This window comes from Acipenser ruthenus, chromosome 52 (assembly GCF_902713425.1).
Source record: "Acipenser ruthenus chromosome 52, fAciRut3.2 maternal haplotype, whole genome shotgun sequence".
In the NCBI taxonomy this organism is placed as follows: Eukaryota; Metazoa; Chordata; class Actinopteri; order Acipenseriformes; family Acipenseridae; genus Acipenser; species Acipenser ruthenus.
Window position 1 is genome coordinate 6,730,912 of NC_081240.1, and position 12,191 is coordinate 6,743,102.

General features: G+C 40.3%; 1 protein-coding gene and 1 pseudogene across 1 annotated transcript in view; both read right to left on the reverse strand.

The window, feature by feature from the left end:
- LOC117965704 (E3 ubiquitin/ISG15 ligase TRIM25-like) overlaps positions 1-12,191 on the reverse strand; it is a 300,687-nt gene that overhangs the window by 125,662 nt on the left and 162,834 nt on the right. The gene's annotated exons all lie outside the window — the stretch shown is intronic.
- Positions 1,822-9,227, reverse strand: LOC131723031 (E3 ubiquitin-protein ligase TRIM47-like; annotated as a pseudogene).

A 12,191-nucleotide genomic window follows, 5' to 3' on the forward strand; every position in this document is an offset into this window, starting at 1 on the left:
GAAGTGCAATATAGGAACACATTGTGGAATTATTAAGTTAGCTACAATCACATTAAGAGATACTTATCAGTTCTTGCTGTGGGAATTCTAGCACTGTGCAGAGATGCCAACTAAGTCTGCCACTTGGTGTTATTTATGTGTTTGTAATCAATAAATACTCAGGACATATTGAACATTTTATGCTGAAACACCTGTCCAGTTGTGAGTGTTTACAATTACAAAAACACTAACCTGACAGAGATTAAACAGTAAAAATGAGGCTGCCTGGACCCGAAGTGTAAAAACAAATAATTCATCTCGTTTCACTGCAGGTGGCGCCGTTTTACCTCCTAACTTTCAACCAAAGTTTTGTCAGATTGAACATTCCCTTCACCCGAGGAGTGGAGAGGACAGACAGGGAGTTCAATACAAAGGTTTTCTTAAAACACAAAACAGTTTAGTTCAGCTGGCAGATTGTTACAGTGGAATCAGAACTCCAAACCCTAAACCCAGGATAGAGCGGCTCAGTGAATGTGGTTTGGAATCTGTGCAAGAGAAGAGGATGGTTAGAGGAGAGATGGTTAGAAAAGTCAAATCACTGAGAAAACCTCCCTGCTCCCTTCTCCCTCTTCCCTGCTCAATCCTCCCTCCTCCCTGCTCCCTGGTCTCTGCTTCCACCTTCCTGGTCCTTCCTCCATGCTCCCTTCTCCACCCTCCCTCCTATATGCTACCTCTTCCTTCCTCCCTACTCCCTACTCCCTACTCCATATTCCTGGCTCCCTCCTGCTCCCACCTCCCTGCTGCCTCCTCCCACTTCCCTACTGTTCCTCCCTCCTCCCTCCTCATTGCTCCCTGCTCCCTCCTTCTCTCTCCTTCCTCCTTCATCCCTTCTCTCTGCTCCCTCCTCACTCCTTCCTGCTCCCTCCCTCCTCACTGCTCCCTCCTCACTCTTACACACTCCCTCCCCGATGCTCACTACTCTGCCTGCTCTGACCTGTGATGTTTAAGGTTGATAATCAATAGATTTGTTCTATAATTTTGACTTTGGATAAGTCTTCTCTTTTTATTTTTCAATAAATAAATTGCTGCTATTAATTAAACCCTCTTGCTGTTTGCTTGTTTTGTTCATTATGATTCCTCGATCTTATCAAACTTCTTCGATTGGAACTAATCAAATGCAGCTCTGCATACAATTACAGTTCACTTAATGTTCCTACAGGGTATGTGTTGCCATTTTACCCACTCAGACCACTTGCTTACTAAATATCTTCAATAGAATATCATCCACTCTTCAAATATCTGTCTAATATTTTAATGAGCAATCCATCCCACAAGTGCAATGATACTGCAATATACATTTACTACCAGCACAGGATGACTGGGAGGGATAGCTGTTCATTTTACCCCACAACTGGTTTCACAAGCATTGTACATGTATTAAAAGATGGGATGATTATCTATTCAGGGATACCAAGATATTTAGGGAGAGAAAGGTCTGAGTGGAAAAACAGGCAACAAATGCCCCACCCCCCAGTCATTCTGCATGTATTCATCTAAACCAATACTTGTTGGAGAGGAGTGTAGATTAATGGCTTCACAATTACTAATAAATAATAATAATTGTTGCCCTCAAGCTCCACACCTCCCTGTTCTGTAGTGTTAGTGCCACACACACTAGTAGAAAGACAACCAGGTGACTATAGCATTCACAATTTGACTGCTCAATTTAAAACTTGTCTTTCTCTCTTCCCACAGGAACTTTGGATTCTGTGTCACCATCTCTAACCCCCAGAATGAATGAACCAAGTGAGTAATTTCATGTATTTTATTACAAATTATTTGGAATAATAAGTCAAAATCAACATTTAAATGTAAGCGATGCTAAATTATCCCCTACAGGTAAGTATATGCAATACTAGTACATCTTTATAAGTCTATCAAGTAAACGTAACAATTCACTATTCAACTGTTAAATGTGAGCATTACTAATACATTCTAATACAAGTATCTGTAATACTAAATAAACTTAGCACCACTAGCGGCAGTAATAACGTGTAGCTCTTTAAGTATATACTATTCTAAAATACTAAAAAACTATCTAAAATATATATTAAAAATAAAGAGCAATATACAAAATACAATGACAGGACAAGCCTGCCACTCCCGGAGCACGAAGGGTAGGTACTTTAGCAAGGAGCACGCAGTCCTGATCAAATGGCTACTGAGTCCAGTCTCAGCACACAAGAGGAATGGGAGATGTTAATCCTTTACTTGGCAAGTGGTTACAAATCCTCTTCGGCCTCCAGGACCAGAGATCTTCACACCCAAGCAAAACCAAGGACCACTCAGAGCTCTCAGTCTAACAGGGGGAATCACTATCTTCTCAGTGGTCCTCGGTCCAGGGTGCCTATAGACAATTTAATAAGAAAGTCTCGAATTACAACACATACCAGCAACATTAAAGCAAATCATAAAGCCGTCCTTTAAATCATAATTGAAAGGATTTTCATACAGTCCCAGTACACTTTAAGCACAATAAAATGCTACACAGTCTCTGTAACCTCCTGCTTTATAAGTACACACTTTCCCTGGCACGTCCAACAGAAATGAAAGATAAACTCTTCTAACAGTAACTTTGCTTTCATCTCTGTTTACACAATTTAAATAAAGCCTTCACTTCCCTCTTGCTCAGTCTATTTCTTTCTTTCTCTCTGTGTCTCGTCCTGAGTCCTCCTGTGCCTTGCTTTCTGGTTCCTTCCTCCGGTCTCCAGCTTCCAGCTCCAACCTTCTGTCTCGTCCCAGCCCTTTGTCTCATTCAAGCCCTTTGTCCCGCTCCAAACTTCTTTCTCGTTCCAGCCCTGTTGTCTCATTCCAGCCCCGCTTCTAGAGTGTGGAATGTCTGTTTTTATAGGGCAGGTAATTAACCACAATGAGTCAAGATGAAAAGCAACTGTAATGCATTTGTGACTAATTTCAACTATTAAGTCCCCAGTGCAAAAACAAATCTCTAATTGAAAATAATATTAACTCTCCACCATCAACGGTGGGTAAATAAACCAAATAACACAGAAAATAAAAAATAAAAAGACAATTACATACATATCAAAAACAAGTGCAAATTAATGACATAATTAGTGAGAGCTTGACCCAGCGGTGGCCAACTTAGGCACACATGTGCCTAAAAGCGTAGAGCATTTGTTACATTTTTGTTGCTGTGGTTGTTTTGTTTTATTATTGCTATTCCATATTGGACACTATTATATTAAATCCCACTAATAATTGTTGGTCATAGTTTACTGGTGGCTTACGGAGCCCATTGAGATCCACCAAAATGGATCACAGTGTTTGGTGTATTGGCCACCACTGGCTTGACCAATATGTGAAAACAAACATAATTCATTCAATCACCATTTTCTAATTTTAGTCACTTGTGACATTAACTCTTCTCTCAATGGAGTGACACATCTTTCAATCAAATGTTTCAGTGAAAACAGACTTACATTTTAAAAACTCAGCTCTGTTCATTGGTTCTGGAGCTTGCAGACTGTAAACTGCAACTTCATTCACTGGGCAGAAAAAAAGAGAGAGAAATAGAATTGAAACATGTGGATTAATACACAACACACACAAGACTCCAAACAGCAATCTGCCATGCTCTTAATCTTTAAACACAAAGTGCATCTGTTCAGTTTATCAGTGTAGCAAAGGACCCAGCTAACTCCACCATCATCAGGAATCTTTCAGACAAGAACTAATCTAATACATCTCCAGCCACTCTTTCACTGAGGCGTTAGGGCCTTCCAAAAAGGGAGAATGTCTCTGGAGATAAAATGTTTTACTGAAAGAAAAGCTTTACCTTTTAAACATCTGTCACTGCTCCTAGACAACTGCTGTTTCATTTGTTAAATAAAATACAGAAAACTGTTTTAAACCAAAGACTTTACTGTAGAGGATTTGGAATACAAACATGACCATGACCTCCAATTCCTATAACTCTTTGATAAGGAAAAGTGCAGGACTATAAGTTAGCATCCTATATGGAATTAATGTGTTGTTTAATGTTTGAATCCCTCTGTCTCTGTTTGAATGCTATTGTGTTGTTTTCTCATGTAATGTCTTTAGAAACTCTCTTCCTTCCTGCTCTCATCACTCGGGATGTCACTGTAAATGAGATGGGGCGTTTCAACCTGGGGAAATCATTTGAAATAAAAACAACTGTGATATTCATATAGCCAACAATCTGCAAGAGGTCTTTATTAATGTCTTGCAAGTCCTGTCCCTCCTCAAGCCATGGTCTATTTGAGAAATCTCTACCAAAGGAATCTATTTCACACCAACCTGTTTTGGTTATTTTGACTAATTCCCCCTGGCAGAAGTCCTCAATATGGTCTTTAAGTTCAGATACAGCTTTCCTCACAGCCCCAAAAGAGATGTCTGTATTGACAATAATGCTGGGTAAGTCTCCAGCTTCAGGAGGGGCACAGAGAGACTGGAAATTCTACAACATGAAAGTGGAGAAAATGAGTTTTCAGTGAAACAGAATGGAGTCCAAAACATTCCTGGGGAAAAGCAAGGATTCATTCAATTGGAGAGGTCTGTCTGAAACCATCCCAGTTATGGACTTGAGATTTTCTAACAAGCAGTGATGTTACCTGTAGAAAATAGATGTGATCCTCTGTCTCTGAAAGCTGTTTCAGCTCAGCGTTTCTCCTCCTTAGCTCAGCAATCTCCTGCTCCAGTTTCTTCATGCGTCCTTCAGCCTGATTCACTGCAGCCTTCTCGTTAGCTCCAATCAGCTCAATTACCTCAGTGTGGATCTTCTCAATGGATCAGATCAGCTCAGTAAAGATCTTCTCACTTTCCTTTATTTCTATGCATGCAGATCTCTGAGTGAAAGAACACAGTAGAGGAGACATGGTTAGAATTGATATCAAAAACACATCAGGCATAGACAGTAAACTTCTGTAGATGTCTTCCAGTCCATCTGTTAATAATAATAATAATAATAATAATAATAATAATAACCCCATCTTGTCAATACCCACTTTCAGTGACTCCACAGCCTGTTTCAGCGCCTCGATTTCTTTCAGTCTCTCCTGGATTCTTTGTTGTATTTCTGTCTGTGTGTCTCCCAGCTGCTTCTGTGTAGAAACACAGTGACACAGTGACATTTCTGACAGCGCATTGAGTGATATCCTGTCACGCTCAATACAGACTATTTCAGAGCAGGCTGTGTTTTCACACCTCTCTCCCCTTCATATGGAGTTAGATTAACGATACACACATTATGCACACAGATACCCTAAGGGTCGAATGCACCAGCGTGGATTAACCACTAACCCAGATTAAATCAAGGATTATATTTGAATCATATTGCACAAAACTTTAAACCAGGTTTTATATGTAATCCTTGTTTAAAATGAATCCAAGGTTAAACATTTAAAAGATTAAAATATAATGACATTGCACCACTCATTTTAATCCATGTTTAAATGTGATAGGTGAATTAAATTTGAACCTTCCTTGGAGGTGGTTTAAACTTGGACAAAGGCAGCAGTTTCAGACAACATGTGTGTATAGTAGTAAGATACAATACCATCTAGTGCACAGCTGCCAGCAATACAAAAGGACACTTGATCCACAGTAGCTGTCCACTAGATGGTACTGTTTCATACTAGTAACAGTGGATGATGGCTGATCTAGCATTTGTTTTGTCAAGCACCTAGGTAACTGAAGCAGATTTCTCTTTAATGGGTTTTTAGGGTTTCTGATTTCCAGTTTTAATCGATAAACACAGAAAAAACACCTCTGATACAAAACAATGAAATCAGTGTATACCCAATAAACACTGGAAAAACACTGGACATGGTTACTCAATTCACATTGACTTCATCCCTTTCCATGTGAAAAAATACAATAAAATAACCTAAAACCTAAAACAATAACAAAATATCAACCTTTCCCAGCGCAGTCGGGCAATGTCCCTCCTTCCTGACTTGTATCTATCATTGATTCATTCTGAATACTTTAAACTGAGTGGCAGCACATTCCTGCCTTTCTATTGGAGGATTGCACACGCTTGTGAGATTTAAAACGAGATTACAATTAGAAACGGAGGGTTGTTCTTGCTCGTGGGATTTAAAGCTATATTACAGTTCAATAGGGAGGATTCACACACTCGTGGAATTTAAAACATTATTGCTCAATTGTGAAGAAATGTAAAAAATGCCTAAACACACAAAATCCCCAGAAGAATGAGCCCGTGAGCAGAAGGACTTCACTGTGGAAGAGAGCAAAGGAAAGAGGGGACTAGTAGGGTGAACGAAAGAAATTGTAGATTTCAACAAACAAATTCTAAAATAGGTTATTCAATTTCGTTTTTAACTAACTTAAACATATATGTTTTAATCATGTAAAAATGTGTTTTAACACACCAAATTCAGCTACTGCTTCTGCCTGGCGGCCATCTTGGATTTGAGTTATGCCCTTTACTGACTTTGAGCCTTCATAATTAAAAAGGTGAACACTTTACCAATAAAAATAAATTGAAAGATCAAACGTTTTAAGTGTACAAGCAAGCCTCCCAAAAACACACCTCTCACTGTGGGCAGAGTGGCAAGAACGTCAGCTCTGCCAGTGCAGATAGATGCGTGTGTGTCACTTTTAAAGGCACGGGCACAGCAGCTCTGCCAGTGCAGATAGATGCGCATGTGTCACTTTTAAAGGCACGGGCACAGCAGCTCTGCCAGTGCAGATAGATGCGTATTTGTCACTTTTAAAGGCACGGGCACAGCAGCTCTGCCAGTGCAGATAGATGCATATGTGTCACTTTTAAAGGCACGGGCACAGCAGCTCTGCCAGTGCAGATAGATGCGTATGTGTCACTTTTAAAGGCATGGGCACAGCAGCTCTGCCAGTGCAGATAGATGCTTATGTGTCGCTTTTAAAGGCACGGGCACAGCAGCTCTGCCAGTGCAGATAGATGCGTATGTGTCACTTTTAAAGGCATGGGCACAGCAGCTCTGCCAGTGCAGATAGATGCATTTGTGTCACTTTTAAAGGCACGGGCACATCAGCTCTGCCAGTGCAGATAGATGCATATGTGTCACTTTTAAAGGCACGGGCACAGCAGCTCTGCCAGTGCAGATAGATGCATATGTGTCACTTTTAAAGGCACGGGCACAGCAGCTCTGCCAGTGCAGATAGATGCGTATGTGTCACTTTTAAAGGCACGGGCACAGCAGCTCTGTCAGTGCAGATAGATGCAAATAGACACAACTGTCAAAGCGGTGGGGGCCAAGGTTGCCCCAATGGTTTCTTGAAACTTGGCTTGTGTTTTTGATATCTCCACTTTAAATGGCTGGACATTTCTGATAAGTTGGCATTTTTTCACGTTTCCAATGTGTTTTTGTTTCAGATATACATATGCATGGATAAAAGGGCCTGGGGTCTGCAATTTCTTTCTTTTTTCTTTTTTTGCCTGCGATGCGTACGACAAGTTCATTTTAAAATATCAATAAATCGTTTAATATAAATGATATAGACGTCACAATAAGTGCGTTCACCAGTATATTTACATGTCCAGAAAATACGTTAATTGTCAAACTCGGATGTCCTGTAATATACATATGCGTGGATAAAAGTGCCTGGGGTCTGCAAAAAAAAAAAAAAAAAAAAACATTTCACATAAGATTGTTGGGAACTACAAATTAAAAGTGAAATGCTGCTTTTGTCTGATTTACTTTTGCTGCGACATTACCCTGAAAACATGTAAACTATCTGTGCTGTAGAGAGAGTCACTGGCAGTTCTCGCTGTAACTTCGCATTCCTCCCAATTAATCTAGGTCTTTTTTTGCTTTTATAAATTAGCATTTGTAGGGAATATCATTTTTAAACAATTTTACCAATTAAACTATAACATCTTAAACAATTAAACTGATATATGATTTTATTAAGTTACAAGATACATATAAAAACACTAGGAATATAAATCATGCTAATTTTACACTACAAATTCCAATGCACCACAAAACAGCTGAACAAATCCTTCTTACCCTGTGAGGCAGCGCTGAGGTCCTGCACGTGTAAATAGTGTGTTTGTGTTTGTAAATAATGGTTTTGCAAATTAAGTGTGTGCTAGATATGGCAGGGTCTTTTATATCTTTTATCTCTGTGGCTGGATTCAACCCCATCCACACCAGCTACACTTTCACTGGTCTCAAATAGTAAACAACAATGACAGACAGCTTTCATCCATCCGCACAAAACACAATACAATTATATCACCACAATAATAATACAATACAAATAATACTGTCATATTTACATAAATTATATATACAAATAAATCATACAAACAGAGCACAATATATACAGAGGGGTGAGGCTCCCCGTCACACCTAGTAAACAGACATGTTAAATATCCCTGGGAATTCTTATCTTCTAGGATAGCTACAATGAAATGGTTCAAACCCTTACCTGTTTCCCTGTCCTTTCTGCCTCAGCTGAGACTGTATCATGGCTCTTGTGTTCCTTGTCTGTACACCACCAGCAAATACATGTCTGATCAGTTCTACAGAAGACCTCCAAAACCTTCTGGTGTTCAGCACAAAGCTTCTGCTCCAGATTTCCAATGGCATTGATCAGCTTGTGCCTCTTGAAAGCAGCCCCCTCATAGTGTGGCTTGACGTGTGTTTCACAGTAAGAGGCCAGGCACGTCAAACAGGATTTCACAGCTTTGAACTTTCTCCCAGTGCAGAAATCACACGGCACATCTCCAGGTCCAGCATAACTTTGAGCAGGAGGAGGACTGAGTCCTGTCTTCTTTAATTTCTCCACAACTTCAGCTAGCATGGTGTTTCTAGACAGAACAGGCCTTGGGGTAAATGTCTCTCTGCACTGGGGGCAGCTGTAGACACCTGTATGATCAGTCTGATCCCAGCAGTTCTTAATACACCCCATACAATAACTGTGTCCACACGGAATAGTGACTGGGTCCTTCAATATCTCCAGACACACTGAACAGCTAAACTGATCCTCTGACCACAAGTTTAAAGCCATCTTGCTGCAGCGAGACAGAGAGACTGACGATTTCACAACAGAAACTTCACTGTGCTGATTTCGTGGAATTGTGTAAAGCTCTAAGAGGCAGGGTGTTGGACTGAGGCCAGGTTTAGACAAGCAGGCTGAGCAGCAACTGCTGAATCAGTGCGAGAGGGGCGGAGAGGAGAGATTTGGGAGTGGGACTGTCACAGTAACCCTTCCTCTCTCTTTTTTCCATCAAGCCCCTCATTAAATAATGAAAGATTGATTCAGCACAAAATATTATATGATACCGTTTCTAAATCCCCCAACAAATATTACTATTAAAAGTTATACATTGACTGCACTGGGTTTTCACTTCTGTATGGGTTTGAATCCAACAAAGTTCAACAAAGTGAAGTGAGTGTTTGATCTTACTGGACATTAGTGACTGAACTGCTCCCTCCCTCACCCCCTGAGAGAAAGGGTGCTCCCTCCAGTCCAGGGTAGGCTAGAGGCATGGAGACTGAACTGCTCCCTCCCTCACCCCCTAAGAGAAAGGGTGTTCCCTCTAGTCCAGGGCAGGCTCGAGGCAAAGAGACTGAACTGCTCCCTCCCTCCCTCACCCCTAAGATAAAGGGTGCTCCCTCCATATATCCTGAGAAGCCAATATTGTTTAGCACAAGCTCAGTATTATCAGAGAGGGTATGTACGCTACGGACATACTGTATTTATTTATATAGTACTGATGTCATGAGTGATTCAACTATTGTATACAGAACAGACACTCAGACACAGGGTTATTGTTGTATATTATTATAATGAAGCTCTGCTTTCATGGCTTATTTGCAAAGCAGACTTGAGAGAAATAGTGAGATTAGGTTTCTCAATGAACATTAATTAGAAAACAAACACAGTTACATAATGCAAAACAATAAAACAACAAGAATAAATATGACATTTACCAGTAATGCATGGCAGTGCAAATAAAAAACAACATGAATTTATATGACAAAACTTTTTTAAAGAAATATTGCACAGATGTCAAGGATTTCAATCAATGTCTTCCCTCTGATCAGCAGAACATCATCCTCTCAAGTCCCTTCTTGTTTTGCTGTTGCTCGTTTTGTTTTCCACACTTCTTTATTTCCACTCTCTTTGACTCAGGTGAAGCCCGTTGATCCTGCAGCCCTCACACTGGTTTCCTCTCCCCGTTCACTTCCTTCCTTCCTGTGTTACAGGTAATAAGACCCCACCTCCTGACCTTCTGACAGATTTTGTTTTGATCAGATATTTTCAGATTACTGTTCATTTTGAAAAACTTATAACTGACCGTCTTTTTATTAAAATGCCGGACCTTAAAAAAGTCCAAAGCTATTGTCACATGACCGAGTGTCTGTGAAGACTTGTAGAAAACCTCGACTCTGTTTGGTATTGATCTGCTTGTAAAGATGATGTCTCCCAGTACACAGTGTAGTTATCACATCATTAACCAACCATTAACACAAAGCAAACCACACTTAAAATGACTGAGCTAGATGCTCACAATGAATAAACTAATACAGTGTTCATTACAATAAAGTGTGACTGGACTTCCTCACAGCCCCTAAACCCCGTCTCAAAGTTTGGAAGTCCACACTGTAACGCAACACTTGCTTTTCAAATATTTGACACACTTCATGAAATCATTTTAATTAAACACATAACCATGGACAGAGCAGGGGTCTGCTTGACTGCTTGACAATCTTCTGTTATAATCAACAGCAATCCAATATTTCAAAAAGAACATTCTTAATAAAACAAAGAGGTAACCCACAAGACGAGGCACCAAGCCGTCTCTATCACAATCCTGCCCCAGCAGCTTGTGACACTGTCAATAATCTGATCTGAACTGTGTTAATAAATAACACATTTACCATGGAAAACAAGAGACTCAAAACAAGCCGTCTCTATCACAATCCTGCTCCAGCAGCTTGTGACACTGTCAATAATCTGATCTGAACTGTGTTAATAAATAACACATTTACCATGGAAAACAAGAGACTCAAAACATGCCGTCTCTATCACAATCCTGCTCCAGCAGCTTGTGACACTGTCAATAATCTGATCTGAACTGTGTTAATAAATAACACATTTACCATGGAAAACAAGAGACTCAAAACAAGCCTTTTTTTTTCGCCAGTTTGTTTTGCTGGTGGGAGAATCAGGGAGCGTGAACCAGAGAGACAGGAATGAAACAGGAAGCCCAGAAAGACGGACTCTGTAAGCAGTGTTACAGTGGAGGGAATCAATGTGAGACGCGCTTCATTCTTCCCAGTCTGTATCAAACACAGAGCAGTAACCCTGACACAAACACTCTCAGGGAGCTGGCAGTAAAAAGAAAGAGGTTTCTGGATGAAAGGGGGAGAGATACGCAGCAGAAATAGCTGCAGTGTCTGTAGCCTGCTACCTATCGGGCAGCAGTGTGGAGTAGTGGTTAGGGCTTTGGACTCTTGACCGGAGGGTCGTGGGTTCAATCCCCAGTGGGAGACACTGCTGTTATACCCTTGAGCAAAGTACTTTACCTAGATTGCTCCAGTAAAAACCCAACTGTATAAATGGGTAAGGGCGTCTGCTAAGAAATAAATAATAATAATAATAATAATAATAATAATAATAATAATAATAATAATTAGAAGGACAGATAAGATCCCTTGTGAGCAAGAGAGAGCCTTATAAAAGTGTCCCACAGTACAAGCACAGCAAATGTAATACAGCACAGTGAAACCTAAAACATAGGGAAGCATTGTAAAGCACAGAGAGGTCTGTAAAGCATAGGGAAGCATTGTAAAGCACAGAGAGGTCTGGTAAAGCATAGGGAAGCATGGTAAAGCACAGAGAGGTCTGTAAAGCATAGGGAAGCATTGTAAAACAAAGAGAGGTCTGGTAAAGCATAGGGAAGCATTGTAAAGCACAGAGAGGTATGGTAAAGCATAGGGAAGCATTGTAAAGCACAGAGAGGTATGGTAAAGCATAGGGAAGCATTGTAAAGCACAGATAGGTATGGTAAAGCATATTAAAGAACAAACCATGGTAAACTAACCCTTATAGAAGCTCCCTGTAGTAAAAGCACAGGAAATTGTAATACAGAAGTCTACAAATCCTGAGTATCCAAGAGCTGAGTGTGACGCTTTGATAGACGTCTGTGAAGC